Here is a 12,560-nt window from a genome sequence, read left to right as displayed (position 1 = left end):
ACGTCTGAAAATTATGGTATAGTATTTCTCTTTGTCAGGCCATCAATTAGCTAGCAATAATTTGCGCCGGAGCCACTAATAGGCAGAGCTGTTGCACTTATAACACAAAATAACTATGTAATCAAACAGTATCAAATAGGTTTAGTTGAATTATCATGCCTAGCGAATAGACTGGATTTGTCTGTAAAGCACATTTGGCAGTTGTGTATGGTGCACCATAAATACATTTTGTCATAGACGTACTTAGTGACATTCCAAGTTTATTTGACATTCAACCATCATTGATATCTTATTAATAGACTGTGGGTAATATACATAGAACTTGGGAAAAATGGTATATTGCAAAACACGTTGGGCCAGATTACAAGAGGAGCGGTATTTAATGCTCCCGCTCACACACTAACTCAAAGCTTTTTGCATGCGTTGGGTATTGCTTGTATTAAAAGTCGAAAGTAAAAGGTGTTGACACTCGCGCTAACTTGATGCACGCAAAAAGCCAAACTTTGAATCGCGTTAACATATTATTCCCCCATAGAAGTCAATGGAGCAAAAAAACTTAACACCCTACTCACGCTCAAACTCAATAGCATATTCTCAAGTGCGCAAACCCGGCATGAAAATATGAATACTGTTGTTTTTTCTTCACATAGCAGAATATGTTCTATTTCTTCATAAATACATACTTCTACATATATCTGATGGTATTTTGGCACAATATATATCTATTTCTATATATATTATATTTAGGTAAAGGTATGTACATATATATAAATATAAATATAAATATATATATATATATATATATATATATATATATATATATATATATATATATATATATATATAGGAGTACCTATTTATAAATACTTAGAACATATTCCCCTATGTGAAGAACATTGGAATGTGAAATATTTACAGTAAATACACAGTATAACACTTTATGAATATTGCATAAATATGTTTTTACATGTTTTCATATACTTGACTGCAAAGGGCTCCAATGCACTTATATATATGGCTATATCTGTATACATATATATTTATATGTTTATATGTGTGTATATATGTCTGTAAATACATATATACACATATAAATTCATTAATATATATGTACACACATATAAACACACACACACACACACATATATATATATATATATATATATACATATACATACATATACATATTTAGACATGTATATGTATGTATATCTATGTTAAAGCCATTTGCCTGCCTTTTTTTTTCTCAAACACCATAGACCTCATATCTTTGAGCCCTTATAACTTTTTTGCGGAATATTTTTTTTTAATAATTTTTATTTGATCGTGTTATTATGAGTGTAACTATACTATGTCATGTATTTTTGATGTGTTTTGTGACACTTTTTTGTTTTGCAAAACAATTAACCAGAGCTCTCGGGACACAGTAATTATTCTAGCGTAAATTGTGATTGTGCTCAGGCGTTTGTGTTTATTTTCAACTTGTAATACGAGCACTACACCCGACACACACATACAGCCACAATAAATCTTTTTCCCCTTGTGCGTAACACTGTTCACTTGTAATTTGGCCCATTATTGGTAGGTCTACCCAACTACTTAATTAAGAAATTTGGTGTGAAGACTATTTAGTTTAAAGTTGAATAAACTACCTGTGTACATGTTGTGATATTAAACACTATGCTTTCGAAGTCTTTGTTACTTTTGGATGTGAGAGCACACTTAGAGCAGGCTTACAGATGGTGAGCTTCATAGAGCGTTTATTGATCTAAAAACGTTTAATCTTAGAGCGGACTGCTGATGTCAATTATAGAGAACTCTGAAGAAATAAAGCAAACAAAGAGCATATTGCTCAACTGTATTCATACTCTGATTTACTGCCGAGAATTAAAAGATAGATGGAAACAGACAAAATATCCATTGCCTCCTGTCATATGCAGACATAATGGTCTAAATAGACAAATCCTGTATCATTTTCATACATCTCTGATCAACTGTTATAAATATAATAAATATACAAGTTCTTTAGCTTGAACAGTTAGACTAAAGTCATATATGCTCTGACCGTAAGGAACCTAACACAGGTCTACTATTGAAATGGTGCTGCCATTATACTGTGAGTCAAAATAACGAAGAATAGAAAACACAACCCTATATGACAGCACACTCCTTACAGAATATTGTTAACCTCTTGGATTCAAAAGACAGCTGCACCTTTGGAATTTAAAGGGTTAACCCTTACTGTAACCACAAGTCTTGCTGTAACCCTAACCCCAGCCATGAATTACCATAGGATTTTGATAATTGCCAAAATAAACATACACTGCTAAGTCTTGTAGTATTTAAAGAAAAAAATTATATAGGATACAGTTTGTACACAATGTCGTGTAATCCCCAGCCTATAAGAAGCATTCAATAGCTCTTATTTAGAGGTAATTTCAGTTACAATGTAGATATGACATTTATAATCATATTTCCAGTTGTATTGTGTTTTTGTGCATGGTGTAATAATTGTCTTATCCCACTCCTTAATATGTTTTCTTGCTGTATTTAGATTGTTTTATGTCATACAGCTACACTAATGTGACACAATTAGTTGACATTTTATATAATTAGTATATATCTTTTTAAAGACTATGAGTAGATGTTTTATGACTAAAACAGAGGTTTTAGTCATTAAGAAAATTAAAAAAACTATTTAATATTGTAATATATTTCAATCATTAAATAGTTAATTGTCATAATGACTAAAACTCCTGTTTTAATGATAAAACATCTACTTATTTAAATAGCAGTTATCTATAAATATAATTTTAGAATTCTGTAATGTGGCTTGAGTAGATTCTTTTTAAAATGTGTTATTTGACAGCCAATTCACTTTTTTTCTGCCTAGTTTTGCCTTTCTAGTGGGGAAGCCACAGTTGTCATGCTATAGATACGTACATCTAAAGACTTAGCCAAGATTCTATAGCATCTGTATTCCAGTCCTGTTGAGAACTTGCTTGAAAAATATATATTATCCCTTCCCTTGGGTTGTGCAGGGGAATATATAAATAGGCCCTTTTTTGTCCTTCCATTTTTATTTGTGCTATAAGTTGTACCTAGTGTTTAGAAATAGTTTTCGCAGCAGTCACAGGAAGACAGAGATAGGTTGAAATATTTGGTTAATCGTCTCTGCAAAAACATGGATTTGAAGGGCAAATTAGGAGGTAGATAGATAGATAGATAGATAGATAGATAGATAGATGGATAGTAATCATACTTAGTATGAAAAGCAAAAGGTTGAAATTCATATAAATAGCAGCTATACAATGAATTAGGTCTGCACTTCTAAAAAAAATTGTCAAAATATTTAAAGGGACAGTCTACACCAGAATTTTTATTGTTTTAAAAGATAGATAATCCCTTTATTACCCACATCCCAGTTTTGCATAACCAACACAGTTATAATAATATACTTTTAACCTCTGTGATTATCTTGTATCTAAGCCTCTGCAAACTGCCCCTTTTTTCAGTTCTTTTGACAGACTTGCAGTCTAGCCAATCAGTGCCTGCTGCCAGATAACTTCTCGTGCACGAGCACAGTGTTATCTATATGAAATATGTGAACTAACACCCTCTAGTGGTGAAAAACTGTTAAAATGCAATCTGAAAGAGGTGGGCTTCAAGGTCTAAGAAATTAGCATATGAACCTCCTAGGTTAAGCTTTCAACTAAGAATACCAAGAGAACAAAGCAAAATTGGTGATAAAAGTAAATTGGAAAATTGTTTACAATTAAATGCTCTATCTGAATCATGAAAGTTTATTTTGGCCTAGACTCTCCCTTTAAACAGTTTATTAGTCCAATATATCCTGGGAAATACATTTCTGGATTATTGTTTTCTTGGTATTTCCCATGTATAGAACCTTGGACATAGTCATTCAGTCTGATTTATATACATAAATATGTCATTAGAAGAAGAAATATTCAAGAAATTTTTTTTTTCATAATACAAGGGACTCCTAAAATGCATTTACAAAGGATTATTAGTTTTACTTACATAATAAATAATCTGAAATTTGAAGAACATTTTTAATCTTAAAGCATCTTTTGAAAATGTAAATTGTCATACATTGTCTATTATGTTTAATTATTCACTGTAAAATGCATGATAGAAATGTGCCAGAACGTACTTGGTTTTACAAACACGCCTCTTTTAAACTCACTGCCAGAGTGACAACGTTTGTGACATTTTGCTGATAGGTGATGCTTGCACAAATGTGTTTCATCAAGAGATACCTTTTAAAAGAAACAAATGTGTAAGCAAAGGGTATTGCAAAAATGCAAATACTGTGCATTTCAAAAACAAATTTTATGTCCTAACTTTTTCGCAAGACAAATAGACCTAATATTATTATTATTAATATATAACTGCTCTAATTGTGTCATGTTTGTGTTTCTACGTTTAGAATTTTGTGTGGTCAAGGAGCACTTCCAGAACATATACATACATATATATATGTGTGTGTGTGTTTGCTGGTAATAAACCTTTTTTAGTTGACTTTATAGAACAGATTTAGATGAATATTCTAAGCTACAATAACAATTTTGATATATAAATACTTTTTTTGCATTGAAAATATACTTATTCCACAATTTTCTATTTCCCAAAATATGAGGGATGCCTGTAATAGCTGTTTATGTGCAGATATTTAAGTCTAAATATACAAATATATAAATATATAATACAGAAATATATAGTGAAAGAGAAAGAAAAATCTATATATAAACATATAGATAGATAGTATGTTTTATTTTTGTACCAAGCTGCTGGAGTCTTCAAGGGAAGTTCTAGAATTATCTGTGACTATCCCTGTTAATTTAGTTGTCTGATTCTTGTTTAACTCTTTCTGTGTCAGGGGAGGTTTGCGAGCCTCTCTAAAGGGTAACATAATTTCCCTAGTTGGGAAATCTGCAAGCCTCTCTGGCAGAGATAAGTCATTGGTGCTATAGATTACTGGTCGTTTTAATAGTCAACGTAGTCCATTGGTGCAATTCACTAGCCAGATAGATATTAATGGTGCAGTGATCTATGGGTCTTTTTTAGCAGGGTAGTTATTAATAGTTGAGTGCTGTGTATCTCTCAAACAATAAACATTGTAATACTATAATACTGGAGCTTGGGAGCAATACTCATGGTTCCAGTTCTCAGTGGTTAGTGACAGATAAAAATAACATTTAACCGGACATATTTACTTGTAGACCGGGCACCAAATCTTTATAATTCTTCTACTTTATTAACATCACTTTCTTGAGTAAAGTATAGTATAATTCTGATTTATTTTACTGACTATTCTCTTAATTTCTGAAGCTTTGGAACTAGGGTTGATATCCCTGTTTAAACTGACCATTGTTCTGTGTTTCTCTCAGAATGCTGGAGTTAGTTATGCGATACTGTAATAAAACTTTTCAAAATGAAATGGATGAATGAGGACTTTGTATATGATTAACAGAAAAGTGAGATCTTAGATTAACCTCTTGGTAACAATACGTTGCAGCTAAGGGGTTAATATGTATTTTCTCTGTTATATAGCATACATTCTTGCATTCTTACACATGACAAATTATGGTTATTATATGATTGTTGTTTCCTGGCTGGTATATAATTCAGTAGTGCTTTTTTTAAACAAACAAAAACAAAAAAAAAAACATCTGAACCACATATGACACCTCAACGTAAGGTAAAAGCCAAGGGTTTTTATACTAGGGGTCTTTTAACAGTGAAGGGAAATTACAGCGAATGGTGTGAAGAATTAGCGTTTAACTGAGAGAGAAGAATTGCTTCTGTGTGGCAGTGACTTCCAGGAACGTAAAACTGTGTATTCGGAGCCAGAGATTACAATGGTTTCCAAATATAAAGTTGTACCTGGCTAGTTGAGATAAATCTGCTGCAACTTGATTCCCTATAGTGGGGATAGTATGTTCAGTAATCTTACCCCTTCATCCTTCAGTGCCTTATTGTCATCAGAAGCACATATGTCATCAAAATAAAAAAAAGCCTGTAAAAGCCTTAGCTTGTCATTATAGACCTTGTGGTAATACAAAGGGATACAGTTCCGCTTTGAATCTTCATGGCTGTATTTAAATTGATGTTAATGAATGAGTTTGAAGGATACCATGCAAATACAAAGGGTTTCCTAAAACGTACCTTATATTTATTCACACAAAATGTGTTACTGTGCTCCTCATAGTATCTTAATACACATGGCAAGGAATGTCCTATGAAATTTAAATAACTTCATACCTGAGCATAACACATCCATTGTGCTTCTTGTTTTTGGAAATGATAAATTTAGCTGCATTTACAGAGATGCAAAAGATGGACTTGCTCAGTACCAATGTGTTTTGTTTTTATATTGAATTCCACCATTTAGGAAACACCTGAAACTAGGAATTAGATTTAGGGGTTTGTCCGATAATTCCATGTTTATTTATGATGCATATAAATACATTAATTGGAATAAAATGTATGGTATGGGTTATTACCAACAAGTTATGTTGCATGGTAATGTGTTGGTGCATCATATCATGTATACAGTAATGAATTAACAAGTTGCTATGTGTTCTAAGCACACGATACATGAATGCAGTATGCTCAGCTCAATCAAGTGAAGCTAAGTACTCTTGCTGAGATGTCAGGGGTCAAGCTGTTTTAAATTCCTTCACTAAGAAGCAAAATCAGAGTCTTCAAATGATGAACTATTACAAAAACATGGGGTTTATTCTGGAGAAATGTAATATGTGCTAAATATTAAATCAATCGTTTTAAAATTTTTTCCTGGGATCCAGTTTCTTGAGCAGCTGTGTGAAAATTAGATACAACTGTATTTGGAGATCCTTATAAAGAAAGACACCCTATATTCTATAGGGACCTCTATGGACATTTTGATAGGCATAGTTTCTTGCCACCATAATTAAGCTTGGCTTTGGATTTCATTGAGATGTTTCACAAACTTATCACTGTGCATCTGTAACACAAGATGATCGACCTCTGGATACTCTATGGTTTTATTGTACACCTTGGTGCTGTATATGTATAAAAACAACAAAACGCTATATGAGACTTGTAATGATGTAGAGGATAATTACAAATTATGACGCAATATGTTACATTAGTTATATCAGCAGGTCCCAGTCTTTAATGAGGTTGAGTACCTCTTTTTAAATAAACAATGTTGTTAATGAAGTATGTCGATTACAATAATATTTTGGTTTTATGAATATTCTCAAAAACAGTCACAATTTAAAATTATTTTACCTGCCTTACCTTTTTTCATCCTTTTCTTTCTTCGTTCGCTTTCTTTTCCCATTTTCCTGCCCCTTAGTTTCATATTATTCCTGCCTTGGTAATGGCACAAACTAAAGGTCATTTTGAAAATGCTGTTGATTTCTTTGTTATGCTGATTACAGTACGCTGGGTATTATCACAAGCCTTGCTAATCACTGCTGTAAATTGAATAGGACTCTTCTGATCACACATTGAAGATCACAAGTATTTTCCCTTCTTGTTTCAAAAACTGGAACAATCAGTTATAGGGTATGAATTATGTGAACACCATATTCAAACAATCATACCAAGTACTATCATATAAAATGAAATACAAATTTAAAGAACTCTGCAATAATAGCATTTAAAATAGCATTATCCTATATGGTTTTCTGCTAAGCTTTAACATTAGTTTTATAATTAGCATTTTTAACCACCTAAACATTTATTGCAATAACAAATTACATTGTGATGTCTATATTTGAATATGAGTTTAATCATTTAAAAGTGTGATTGTACAATAATTATAACATTATTATTATTAAGAAAAAAAATTGCTTATTAATGGGTACTGAGCGCAAGAACTTTATCTTTATATAATAACAGGAAGGCAGCCAAGATAGGTCTATTGCAATAGGCCAATATGTTCACCCATTCTATAGTCATGCAATTACATTCTTGTAAACTGCATATTACAGAAAAAGGTGAGTCAATCTCAAAATTATTTTGTTTAAAAAAAAAAAGCACAATGTATAATTATTACATATGTGGTAAAACTAGCTGTTTGTTCCAGTTTAAAGGGAGGCTGGGCTGTAAATGTATTCCAAATGACTTTTTATACCAGTGGCAGAGTATTACATGTATAGGGTACATGTAATACTCTGTAATACTTAAATTCTTACATTTTCATTTTGTGCAATGGTTTCAATGAGCAAAGTATAACATGCACTTTGCAGCTGGGAGTCATTGGGGGCACTTTAGGGGGGAAATACAGTACTGTGTCCCTTTAAGCAATCTGTAAACCTATAAATAACTTTTAATGTTTATTCAAAATTTGATCCTTAATTTTACTGTACTAAAAGTTTTTTTTCTGTCAGCAGATGAAAGGGACATTATATTTAAAATATAACAAAGAAAACTTTGCAATTCACTTTCATAATGTATGTTGCCTGCTTTTGATTTTATCTAATTTATCTCTGAAATGTGGTGCATACCACTCCTCTCAAACAGGCTGGTGTGCATTACATGGAACCCTGAAATTCCAACTCCAGTAGTTGGTTGATATGTGGCCCAGGCCTGCAAATACATTAAAACAATTATTTTGTAAGCGTGTTGAAAAGAAGTGAAGGATTTATAATGAATTAATAAAACTATGACTTTCATTTCCCCTTAATGCTGATGAGGGACTTACAGTCTTATGGTATGTTTGCAGTCCTTTGCCTAATGAATAGGTTACTTGTAGGTTTCAACACGCGGATACCATTATTAGCACCAACAGATACTGACAAAGTCCTGCCAATGTGTAATTCTAGGTAGTTAGCCTAGGTTGCAGAGTTCTTCTAACTGTGACCAATACATCACACCCTGTCCATGGTCAGGCAAATATTCTTGTCTTTGCACCATCTGAGGTTTGAATGTTTTTTCCTTTAAAACAAGGTTTCTTCTTTAAATAAGTGCTCATTGGTTTGTATTAAAGGGACACTGAAAACAATTTTTTTATTTAATGATTCAGATAGAGGATGCCATTTTAAACAACTTTCTAATTTACTCATGCAGGCCCATTTATCAAGCTCCGTACGGAGCTTGAAGGGCCGTGTTTCTGGCGAGTCTTCAGACTCGCCAGAAACACAACTTATGAAGCAGCGGTCTAAAGACCGCTGCTCCATAACCCTGTCCGCCTGCTCTGAGCAGGCGGACAGGAATCGCCGGAAATCAACCCGATCGAATACGATCGGGTTGATTGACAGCTCCCTGCTGGCGGCCGATTGGCCGCGAGTCAGCAGGGGGCGGCGTTGCACCAGCAGCTCTTGTGAGCTGCTGGTGCAATGTTAAATGCGGAGAGCGTATTGCTCTCCGCATTTAGCGAGGTCTTGCGGACCTGATCCGCAGTGTCGGATCAGGTCCGCAAGCCCTTTGATAAATGGGCCCCCTATTATCAATTTTTATTCGTTCTCTTGTTATCTTTATTTGAAAAAGAAGGCATCTAAGTTTTTTTGTTCAGTACTCTGGACAGCACTTTTTTATTGGTGGATGAATTTATCCACCAATCAGCAAGAACAACCCAGGTTGTTCACCAAAAATGGGCTGGCATCTAAACTTACATTCTTGCATTTCAAATAAAGATACCAAGAGAATAAAGAAAAATTGATAATAGGAGTATATTAGAAAGTTGCTTAAAATGTCACACTCTATCTGAATCACAAAATAAAAAAATTTGGGTTCAGTGTCCCTTTAAACATATTTTAAACATACAGAGTACCTTCTATTACCACCCTGAGATCATTGTCTTGGGTACCTGTTGTAAACCCACATGCTTACAATATCTTACATGACTATGACTAGTGTTTAACTGCAGAATTTATATAAAACCATTGTGACATCATCGGCTGCTACTAGATATTATACAGGGTTTTCGGTACTATGATTTGCACCATGTGATACCTGCACCTTTTTAAAACCCCCTAATAACTTTTACACCATTTATAGTGCCACAAATAAATAAATAACCCTTTAGTTGCAGAAATGGCAGCAACATATTTTTAATTAATACATTGCAACCCTATCTGGCAGCCAAGGGGTTAAGTTTCAAAATCTAGCTACTTGTAAGTTTTGTTTTTTTGTAAGAATATGACTAAAAACAAGATCTGTCCATATGACCATTATTCATTTATTATATTATTTATTACTGGTTTATAGAGTTAAATTTGTGTACAAATGTACTTAACATTTCAACATTTTTGCACCGTTAAAAAGTATTAAAAGTCCTTAATCTCAACAGTACATAGCTACTATAAAATCTAAAGAATTTTTTCACTTATTTATTCCGTTTTCATTTTTAAGCTCTGCATTTTATTTCCTCCAAATGTGTAATATATTCCTTAGAAAACATTGACGTAGCCAGCAATACTAACCATATTTAACTTCAGGTAGATTACACATTGTCTATCTATTTGATTGGTGCAGTAGTATTGAAAATATAGGTCACAAAACTAACTCATTTTATGTAAATAGAAAGATAAAGATGGATTGCTCAGTACTACAAAAGTATATCAATGTGTTGTGTATTAATCACATTTTGTCCTATTTGTAATATATAAATATGCCCTTTAAAGTGCATAAGTAAAATGGTAACATTCTGATAGTCTTTAAAAAAGATAATAAACACTACTTAATGCTAGAAATATATTTTTTTAAAGCAAATATTAATTTATTTTTTTCACAATAATATCAGGTGTTTAAAGGGACATAAAAGCTATTTTTTTTCTATTATGATTCAGATAGAGCATACAATATTAAACACCTTTCCAATATACTTCTGTTATCAAATTGTCTTTGTTTTCTTATCCTTTGTTGAAAAGCATGAAAGTAAGTTCAGGAGTGTGCACATGTCTATCAAGAGCATTAGATGGGAGCACTATTTCCTGTCATTCAGAACTCCAGACACGTGCATGCTACCTTTCTAAATATCTCTTCAACAAAAAATGAACATGACAATTAAGCAAATTTGATAATAGAAGTAAAATTGTATAAGCTATCGAAAAAAATAAGAGAAAAAATTTGGGTTTCATGTCACTTTAAATATTAAAAGAAAAAAACTCAGTATAAGCTTTTAGTGTCTAAAAAGCAATGTGTGCCACCATATTATAACCTAGGTGTCCTCTGCCTAAATAGGGACAATTATAAATGAGTCTCTAGAGTGTGCAACCAAAGACTAGAATATAGCAGTGTCAGAATTGGAGTCTGCATTTCTACTTCTAACAGGAATTGGAAAAGCCTGTAATATTCAGAGATAAATTACAGAAAAAATGCACAAAATACATAATGAAAGTATATTGCAACGTTTTTTACTACACATGATAAAACATTTTATATTTTTATTATTCTTTATTTATTATTATTCTTTATTTATAAAGCGCCAACAGATTCTGCAGTGCAGCCCATGGGTATAACGATAAAAGTACAACGGCGAAACAATACAATAAAAGAACATTATACAGACAAATACAGGGGGAATTAAGGGCCCTATTCCAGTAGGAACTTACCATCTATTTTACAATCTCAACGTATCTAATGTCCCTTGACGTTTAGAGGGGACTGTATTGCATGGATACACAATGTCTGGCAACCAAGAGGTTAAATAGTATATCATGGGGTCCCAAAAAATATGTTACACATAATATTTCAGTTGACGCCCATTTCACGTAAGCGAGTATGAAACAAACACACTGCAAAACATTCTTTATTTAATTGATGTTTCCACAAACTGCTCAGATTTATCAAAGTTCCATTGAATAGAACTTTTCTGGATTTACTGTACAAGATTGGACCACTTAAAAATCTTTATAAGGATAAGCTATAATAAAAATGTTTTATTTGGTAAGCGAATAAGCTTTTTTGTAAAAACATATTTTTCTCTTTGTGTTATATTATTTCATCATGTTTTCTCTGTTCCGTACAATTACATATTATTTTCTCCACCCAAAGGTTTTTTGTTATTGCAAGGCAAGAATATCTGGACTGAGTGTTGCTTAAATTAAACTAAATAAAGAAAATAAAAAAATAAATTATCCTGAAAACAAGCCACTAATCAGAATTTACCTGTATATGTTCGCTCTTCCTGTCAAATTTATTTGTTGTATATAACAATAACATGGATAACTTTTTTTTTCTTTTCAAATTATAAATTAAAACCATTTTTAAAAGAAAACACATTAAGCATGGACCTGTAATAAATATGTTTTCGGTAAGACACGACAGAAATACAAATGTTATAAGTGGGAGAAAATAACTCAACAGAAGTCACATCTCAGGTGTCCATAGAAATAATTTATTTCATTTTATAGCTAAAAATAAAATTGCTAAGGTTTACATAAAAAAATAAACAACATTGGCTCTTTCATTCTTCACAAAATACAGGCTTTGGTCACAAATTTTTATTACAAAATATGAAGTGAAAAATACAACCTCACAAGTATGAGTTGGAAAAAATTAATATAAAAATCATTTTCAGTAAATATTTGTACAAGTGAATG

This window comes from Bombina bombina, chromosome 8, assembly GCF_027579735.1.
Source record: "Bombina bombina isolate aBomBom1 chromosome 8, aBomBom1.pri, whole genome shotgun sequence".
NCBI classification, from domain to species: domain Eukaryota; kingdom Metazoa; phylum Chordata; class Amphibia; order Anura; family Bombinatoridae; genus Bombina; species Bombina bombina.
Note: the sequence above shows the minus strand (reverse complement) of the source record.